At 49.2% G+C, this 10,052-nt stretch overlaps 1 pseudogene; it reads left to right on the forward strand.

The window, feature by feature from the left end:
• Positions 1 to 9,843, forward strand: part of LOC133359543 (E3 ubiquitin/ISG15 ligase TRIM25-like) — a 41,996-nt pseudogene extending 32,153 nt beyond the window's left edge.
• The last annotated feature ends 209 nt before the right edge of the window (positions 9,844 to 10,052 follow it).

The following is a 10,052-nucleotide window of genomic DNA, read 5'->3' on the forward strand; positions in this document are numbered from 1 at the left end:
ACGCTCTGTCGCGTTTGCCGCCCACCTCCAAGTGCGCTTGCCTCCTGGGTTCGGGGTGTTGCAAGCCTCCGAATGTGATCTCTGATTCGGTCCTTGCGGCCGCCGCTGATGCGCCTTCCATTGCGGGTCCTATTGAACAAGAAGGGAGGGATTCTTTGCTGGGGTTGTCTGTTGCGGAGTGGAGGCGCCTCCAAATGGAAGACACCTCCCTCCTCGCTTTGCGCCGTCGCATCGGGGGAGTTGGTCGGGGGGCGGAAAATGTCGACTCGTGGGGGTTATTTCAAGGTCTTTTGATGCATTGGGACAGGAGATCCCGCCGCCACCGGCTGGTGGTGCCTTCCGCATTGAGGGGTAGAGTGGTGTGGGCTGCGCACGAGCGACTCCTTCACCTGGGGACTCACAAAACCCTTGCCATGCTCCAGCTGGATTTTTCTTGGCCGGGCATGGCAAGGGACGTGGATGATCTTTTAGGGTCGTGTACTCAGTGCGCACAACGGAAGCCACCAGCGTGGGGGTCCAACCCACCATTGCAGTCTATCAAAGTTTCCCGGGTTAACGAGCTCGTTGCGCTTGATATTCTGGGCCCATTCTCCGCTACACCTAGGGGAAATAGATATCTATTGACCGGGGTAGAATATTTTATGCGATGGCCTATGGCCTGGCCCCTCGCCAACCAGTCGACAGCAGCCATCGCGGAGGCCTTTGTCCAGGGCTACGTCCTCGACAAAGGTGCTCCGGAGCGGCTGCTGACCGACCAGGGTAAAATTTTTTCGGGTAAACTTCTCCACGAAGTATGCGAGCTCCTGGGAACGAAAAAAATTCGTACCTCCCCATATCATCCGCAAACTGACGGGATGGTGGAGCGTCTGCATCGGACTATCACGTCCATGCTGTCCCAACAGGTCTCTGAATCCCAGACTGATTGGGACCTTCATATTCCGGGGGTTTTGGCGGAATACAGGATAGCTCCTCATGCAGCGACCGGATTTTCGCCCTTTTTCCTAATGTATGGCCGCGAGGCTAACCCACCTGTCGCGACTCAGCTGCAGATCTCCACGCCGCATGCTAAATCTAAATTGACCGACCATGTCAAATTCAACATCGCTAAATTGACAGAGGCGCGGGAGGTGGCCATCCAGAATTCAGAACTCCGCCAAAGGGCGAATGAGAGGCTCAAGCTGGGCCAGGTACATGTGCTCCAGTGGAAACCGGGTGACAAGGCGTGGTTGCACTGTCCCCAAATACCACTGGCGACCTCGTCTAAGCTGGTGCGGCCGTGGCGGGGGCCCGTGGAAGTGGTGCAGGTCTTGCGGCCACAATGTGTGCGTATCCGGTGGAGGAAGCTTCGGTGGTTCGTGCACCCCTCCAGGTTGAAACCGTTCGTTGCGCCCCATGTTCCTACCACACACACGCGTGGCCAAACATGTGAGGGGACCACCGACTCCCGGAGTCCGACTTCGCTGCTTTCGCCTGACTTGACACCGACTGTTCCACCTCCAGGTGCACCAGGATTGACGTGCTCACGACCGCCAACCTCTCCCGGGGGGGTCGGGGGTCGCTCAGCAGCGAAGCCAGACACTCTCGCAACCGGACTGTTGACACCCACCACTGGGCCAACCGGGGTTGCCCCTTGTGACGGCCCCGCTGCAAGAACGCTCGCCAAAACGCGCAAACTTTTGTGAGATCGACCGCTTGTGCGGCCCTTGCGGGGGTCGCGGGGTGAGGGGGGGGTCCTGGAAATTGTATATATGTTGGGGTTTTTTTACAGGATGGGGTATTTATTCGGAGGGGGGGTGCATCGGGTTATTTTTCTCTTTCTTGTTGTTGTTGTTCTTCATTGTTGTTATTGTTCTTGTTAAATTACGCGAGGCACACACGGATTTGGGGGGGGGATACATCTTTACTGAGATTTTGTTGTAGCCGGGACAGCTGCGGGCTGTACAGGGGAGGGGGTGATGTAGAGTTGTTACAGAGGGCAAACAAACACACTGGGCGTGGTTATGCCCATACGCCGAGAGGTGCTTACATCCACGTCCGCACCGTTTAGCCTGGGGGGCTAACACGGCGCTGGGATCCCCCATGGCCCCACCCCTCAGTGGGGGAGTTGCTATATAAGGCGGTCAGCCGGAGGGCTCGGGGTTCAGTGTTCAGCCTTAACCAGCGAAGCAAGAAGACCTACTACTAGATAGGCCCTGGGACTCCCCTGGATCGCTGTCCTTCTCAGGACCGACCAGGGCAAGCCAGTGGCGTGGCCCCAAGAGCCCAGAGCCGATGCTCTTGTAAGAGCCGGTCTGGGGACTCAGGGTGCCGTAATCCCAGCTTAACCAGGGCTGGGTTAGTTTGCCTCCCCTAGCCCGGTAGTGGAGGACCTAGGAGTAGGCTAGCTGTGACATAGATTGTTGATCTCCATGTTAGACGGGTGAAGGGGCCGATACCCCTTCGAGTGTTGTACATCTCGGCCTGTTATGTACTTTGTGCTTAATAAATAAGTGTGCCTCCAACTACGTCGTCCAAGTCTCCTGGAACCTACTACATTACTGTAGAACGTGTATCAATACAACTCCACATTAATATATAGCACACGCAAACACACACACGCTATGGCTGATATTAGGATTCATTATTAGTGCTTTAGGCAGCGTGATACAGACACCTTGAGGATTCTCAGGGTTCAGTGTCAGAGCCTGAATCTCTCAGAATCAAAGGCAACTTTAGGTTCTATTAGACAGCCAGGCCAAGGCATAAGCTGATTTAAAGCACTACACACACAGAGTGTATATGACGACACTATCACACAAACACACACGAGTGTTCATCACTACACATTCACACACACACACACACACGAGTGAACATCACTACACTATCACACGAGTGAACATCACTACACCATCTCACACGCACACGAGTGTACATCACTACACACTCACACACACACTTGAGTGTACATCACTACACTATCACACACACAGTGTACATCACTACACTATCACACACAGTTGTACATCATTACACTATCACACACACACACACACGAGTGTACATCATTAGACTATCACACACACACGAGTGTACATCACTACACTATCACACAGACACACGAGTGTATATCACTACACTATCACACACACGAGTGTACATCACTACACTATCACACACACACAAGTGTACATCACGACACTATCACACACACGAGTGTACATCACTACACTATCACACACACACACACGAGTGTACATCACTACAATATCACACACACACGAGTGTACATCACTACAATATCGCACACACACGAGTGTACATCACTACAATATCACACACACACGAGTGTACATCACTACACTATCACACACGCACGAGTGTACATCACTACACTATCACACACACACACACACGAGTGTACATCACTACACTATCACACACACACACACGAGTGTACATCACTACACTATCACACACACACACACGAGTGTACATCACTACACTATCACACACACACACACACGAGTGTACATCACTACACTATCACACACACACACGAGTGTACATCACTACACTATCACACACACACACACGAGTGTACATCACTACACTAGCACACACACGAGTGTACATCACCACACTATCACACACACGAGTGTATATCACTACACTATCACACACACACACGAGTGTATATCACTACACTATCACACACACACACACGTGTATATCACTACACTATCACACACACACACACGAGAGTACATCACTACACTATCACACACACGAGTGTACATCACGACACTATCACACACACGAGTGTACATCACTACACTATCACACACACGAGTGTAAATCACTACACTATCACATACACACACACGAGTGTACATCACTACAATATCACACACACACGAGTGTACATCACTACAATATTACACACACACACGAGTGTACATCAATACACTATCACACACACACACGAGTGTACATCACTACACTATCACACACACACGAGTGTACATCACTACACTATCACACACACACACGAGTGTACATCACTACACTATCGCACACACACGAGTGTACATCACTACACTATCACACACACACACACACGAGTGTACATCACTACACTATCACACACACACACGAGTGTACATCACTACACTATCACACACACGCGTGTACATCACTACACTATCATACACACACACAGTGTACATCACGACACTAACACACACACACACGAGTGTACATTACTACACTATCACACACATACACGAGTGTACATCACTACACTATCACACACACACAAGAGTGTACATCACTACACTCTCACACACACACACACGAGTGTACATCACTACACTATCACACACACATTGTACATTACTACACGATCTCACACATACGAGTGTACATTACTACACTATCACACACACACACACGAGTGTAAATCACTACACTATCACACACACACGAGTGTACATTACTTCACTGTCACACACACACACGAGTGTACATCACTACACTAGCACACACACACGAGTGTACATCACTACACTATCACACACACGAGTGTACATCACTACACTATCACACACACACACGAGTGTACATCACTACACTATCACACACACACACGAGTGTACATCACTACACTATCACACACAACACACACGAGTGTACATCACGACACTATCACACACACACACGAGTGTACATCACGACACTATCACACACACACACGAGTGTACATCACGACACTATCACACACACGAGTGTACATCACTACACTATCACACACACGAGTGTACATCACTACACTATCACACACACGAGTGTACATCACTACACTATCACACACACACACGAGTGTACATCACTACAATATCACACACACACGAGTGTACATCACTACAATATCGCATACACACGAGTGTACATCACTACAATATCACACACACACGAGTGTACATCACTACAATATTACACACACACGAGTGTACATCACTACACTATCACACACACACGAGTGTACATTACTTCACTGTCACACACACACACGAGTGTACATCACTACACTAGCACACACACACGAGTGTACATCACTACACTATCACACACACGAGTGTACATCACTACACTATCACACACACACACGAGTGTACATCACTACACTATCACACACACACACGAGTGTACATCACTACACTATCACACACAAACACACACGAGTGTACATCACGACACTATCACACACACACACGAGTGTACATCACGACACTATCACACACACGAGTGTACATCACTACACTATCACACACACGAGTGTACATCACTACACTCTCACGCACACACACGAGTGTACATCACTACACTATCACACACACACACAGTGTACATCACTACACGATCTCACACACACACAGTGTACATCACTACACTATCACACACACACGAGTGTACATCACTACAATATCGCATACACACGAGTGTACATCACTACACTATCACACACACACACACGAGTGTACATCACTACACTATCACTCACACACACGAGTGTACATCACTACACTATCACACACACACACACACGAGTGTACATCACTACACTATCACACACACACACACACGAGTGTACATCACTACACTATCACACACACACACGAGTGTACATCACTACACTATCACACACACACACACGAGTGTACATCACTACACTATCACACACACACACGAGTGTACATCACTACACTATCACACACACACACACGACTGGATATCACTACACTATCACACACACACACGAGTGTACATCACTACACTATCACACACACGAGTGTACATCACTACACTATCACACACACGAGTGAGTGTACATCACTACACTATCACACACACACGAGTGTACATCACTAGACTATCACACACAGAGTGTACATCACTACACTATCACACACACGAGTGAGTGTACATCACTACACTATCACATACACACGAGCGTACATCACTACACTATCACACATACAGTGTACATCACTACACTATCACACACTGTGTACATCATTACACTATCACACACACACACGAGTGTTCATCACTACACTATCACACACACACACACACACGAGTGTACATCACTACACTATCACACACACGAGTGCACATCACTACACTATCACACACACACGAGTGTACATCACTTCACTATCACACACACACACGAGTGTACATCACCACACTATCACACACACGAGTGTACATCACTACACTATCACACACACACACACACGAGTGTACATCACTACACTATCACACACACCTCGTGTGCCGTGCCGGCCTTCACAGGTGCTCACCAACACCACTTGCCCCTACAGCCTGTGAAAGGTGACACACGGGAGATGTTTGTGTTTGTTGTACACACACAGAGACGCTGCGGCGGTGTTGATATCCACGCTGCCGCTGCTGCTGTGATCCACTGCCTCCCACGGACACTACGGCACAGTGGGGCTGAACGATGAATCGATTTCAAATCGAATTCGCAATTTGAAACAATGCGATTAGCAAATCGCAAAGGCTGCGATTTTTTTGCAATTTTAAAAGTCATGTTACTTTCTTATTGGAATTGTTTTATTTTTTATGATTATAACTTTATTTATTTAACTTAACAATTGTAATATGTTTAATTGTTCTATTTCAATTTAACCATGTTAATAAATACATGTTGGAAGCAATTCACATATTTAAGTTCTCATCCTTGCATTAGAATATATAGAACAGTTCATAATTTTATGGTATCATGTGGTAATGCTCCATCACGTGTCTATTACACCGTGATTATTGAACTGATGCTCGACTTAAAAACATGTAATCGCAAATCAAATCGCAATCTCTGTCAGAAAAATCGCAATTAGAGATTCTCCCCAAATCGTGCAGCCCCAGCGCACAGAGCGCCCCACCTCCTGGCACCTCGCAAAGCCCCGCAGGGCCACCGCCACCACCCTGCCTCGCAGGTGCTACAGGCTGCGGGGCCACGTGGCGGGGCAGTCACCACCCTGCCTAGCAGGTGCTACAGGCTGCGGGGCTATGTGGCGGGGCAGCAGATGGCGGGGCAGACAAACGCACCGCTGTACTGTACTTCTGTGGTCTCGCCAGCCGTGCCGCCTGCCTTCGCCAACGCGCGGTGACCGTCGTGGTGAAGTATGGTCAAATATCCCCCGCGACCCGCATGGTGTAGGGAGGCCCTCATCCAGCAGTGGATTGACAACGTTCCCGTTACATGTCATCACACCGATAGCTACGCATTACAACGTTGTATAACAATGTTCTTTATGAATTGCTCTATTGTAATGTACGTGTGTGTTAGTGCACGAGCTCTGTTTTTATAGTTGTGCTGTTGTTACACGGCTACTGTGATTATCGTTACTGCAGACGGACGCTCACCGACTGTGGACCCAAACTCAGCCGACAACAACCTCCAGATTTCCTCGGACCTCAAAACGGTGACGCAGACCGCTGTCTTCCAGGATCGCCCCCATCACCCACACCGCTTTGATGCCTGGCCACAAGCCCTGTGCTCTGAGAGCTTCTCGTCGGGTCAGCACTACTGGGAGGTGGAGGTGAATGTGGGCATGTGCGGTGCGGGGGGCTGTTATGTTGGAGTCTCGTACGGGACGATCGCACGGAAAGGGCGTGGTAAAGAGTGCGGCCTGGGAGAGAAAGACTCATCCTGGGTGTTATATAAATACAAAAACAGCTTGTCAGTGATTCATGGTGGTGTCTGGACCTCAGTGCCTGTGAGGGATCCTCCCCGGAGAGTCGGGTGTCACCTGCACTGGGAGGCGGGGCTGCTGTCGTTTTACCACGTCGACTCCATGGAGCTGCTGCACTCCATTCACCACTCGTTTAGTCAACCGCTCTACCCCGCACTGAGTGTGTATGGTTATGGTAACTCAGTCAGGATTCTGGACCTGAGTCGTGCGTCTGGGCATGGTGTTGGCCACCTACGCTCTCGTGTGCCACAGTGCCAGCCTTCATAGTTGCTACTCGCTACTAACAGCAGTTGCCCCAACAGACTGTTAAGGCTACACAGGGGATCTTTGTCATTAGTGTTTTGATGGGCATGTGCATCGTGTGGGGTGGAGCGGTGGTGCAGTGGTTAGCGCACTGGTGGGGGAGGGCGGGGAACACTCGCCACACCCTCCGCACTCGCGGCGCTCAACGCCGAGAGGGCAGAGTTCCACCGCGGGCGTGCTGGGAACACGCGTCACGTGATGCTACGGGGTGACGTGCGCTGTCCCCTGGCGGTCACTCGCTCGTTGGGCGGGAATGGGATGTCATCACTCGGGGGGAACTATTCGTGGTGTGTGCTGAGCGTTGCTGGGCTACATTTTTTTCATAATCAACGTTTTTGGGTTTAGATCGCGTTATTTATAAATGTGCCGTAACCCTCCACCACCCGTTATAACCTGGGGGCGAGAGACTCCTCAACCCACACACTTACAAGGGCGTCGGGCCGGGAGTCCCGGAGTCTCACCACTAGCCCGCACAGCGACCCGGCCCTTACAAGGACAGCGGGGCGAGTGGGTCCAGGGTCCCAAGCTGGCTGGTCTTTTGGCTTCTGTCTGCGACTGGCCCAGATCGGCTGGGGAGTGGCCCTTTTATCCCCGTTGCCCATTGAGGGCTTGGGCTGTGTGGGATCCTGAGCCCCCAGCAGCCCCTCTCCTCTTGGGCTGGCACTGCAGCCGCTCCCCTGGCGGTACGAGGTACCGCCCTTGATAGGCCCTGTCCACCATTGCAGGTATGTGCGGCTCATCTATGGCGCTACACAGGTATAGAGACATCGAAAACTCCAAATATACAGCAGCTTTCAGGGTCATAATCCAACCCACGACCTCCTGCATACCAGGCGAGGGAATTAACATCTCCGAGCCACCGCAGCGACCCTCGTTAACGTGAGACACCAATCCGGTGTGAACCCAACCTCGAGTCTCAGGCTATTTTGCAATGCGTAGATGATTTGAGACGCATTGATTATATCGTACAAGTTGTGTACTTGTGTGAACGCTAATCGCATTGTGCTCTAGGCTGTGGGTGAGATTTATATTTTCTTCATTGCTAGCATCGGTTTGACTTGTTTTGCTTTTTTTCATTTTTGTGACCCAGGTCAATCTTGTCAATGAGACTCATCCTGATTTCCTGAGTTCTCACCTCGTTAAATTTAAATTCAACTCGACTCGATCATCAGCATCAGCAGAAGTATCATCAGAGCAGAATTAGTAACAGGAGCAACAGCATCAACAGCAGTAGCTTCATCACTATAATCATCAGCATCAGGAGTAGAACCAGCAGCATCAATAATAATAGAATCATTATCAGCAGTAACAGAAATATCATCAGCAGCGGAAGCATCATCATTAGCATCACTCTTGCAACGGAGACTCATCCTGGTCTCTTGAGTTCCCACCTGGTTAAACAAATCGACTTTAACACGTAGGCTTTCGCGACCAATATTATCAATGATAAAGGTTTATTGGGTTAGATCGCGTAAATATACATAGACTTGATTGTGTTATGGGTTACCTGTGAATTGTAATCGCATTGTATTGTGGGTCAAGGTGTTCTCGGTGAATGAAAAATAAAAATCTCAAAATCTATTTTTTTCTATTATTTTATTATTTCCCTTCTACGTGACTTTACCGAAAGAACCAAGAATATGAAAATCTATTGTTAAGATTGTCATCCAGGCTGTGAATGTGACTCATAGCTGAGACTGACTTGTGTAAACATGTAATTTTTGGGGATGGTTCCTGTTGTTTTGTTTGTATGGATGTTATATTATTGGAGATTAAACCCGGGCACGGTTTGTAAATCTACAGCTTACACCTTTGTAGTGTTGTAATTACGGACGAATAAACTTCTATATGATGCACACGCTGTTTATTGTCTCTCTTCAACACGGTCCCTAACACACATAAGGTCCCTTTACCCAATACCTAGGGAGGTATGGCCTCCGGACTCGGCAGGACTTCCTCACGAGTTACCCGCTAACCTAACGTCCT

The sequence above is a fragment of the Lethenteron reissneri genome, chromosome 65 (genome assembly GCF_015708825.2).
Source record: "Lethenteron reissneri isolate LAM-NWPU_2019-01 chromosome 65, ASM1570882v1, whole genome shotgun sequence".
Lineage (NCBI taxonomy): Eukaryota > Metazoa > Chordata > Hyperoartia > Petromyzontiformes > Petromyzontidae > Lethenteron > Lethenteron reissneri.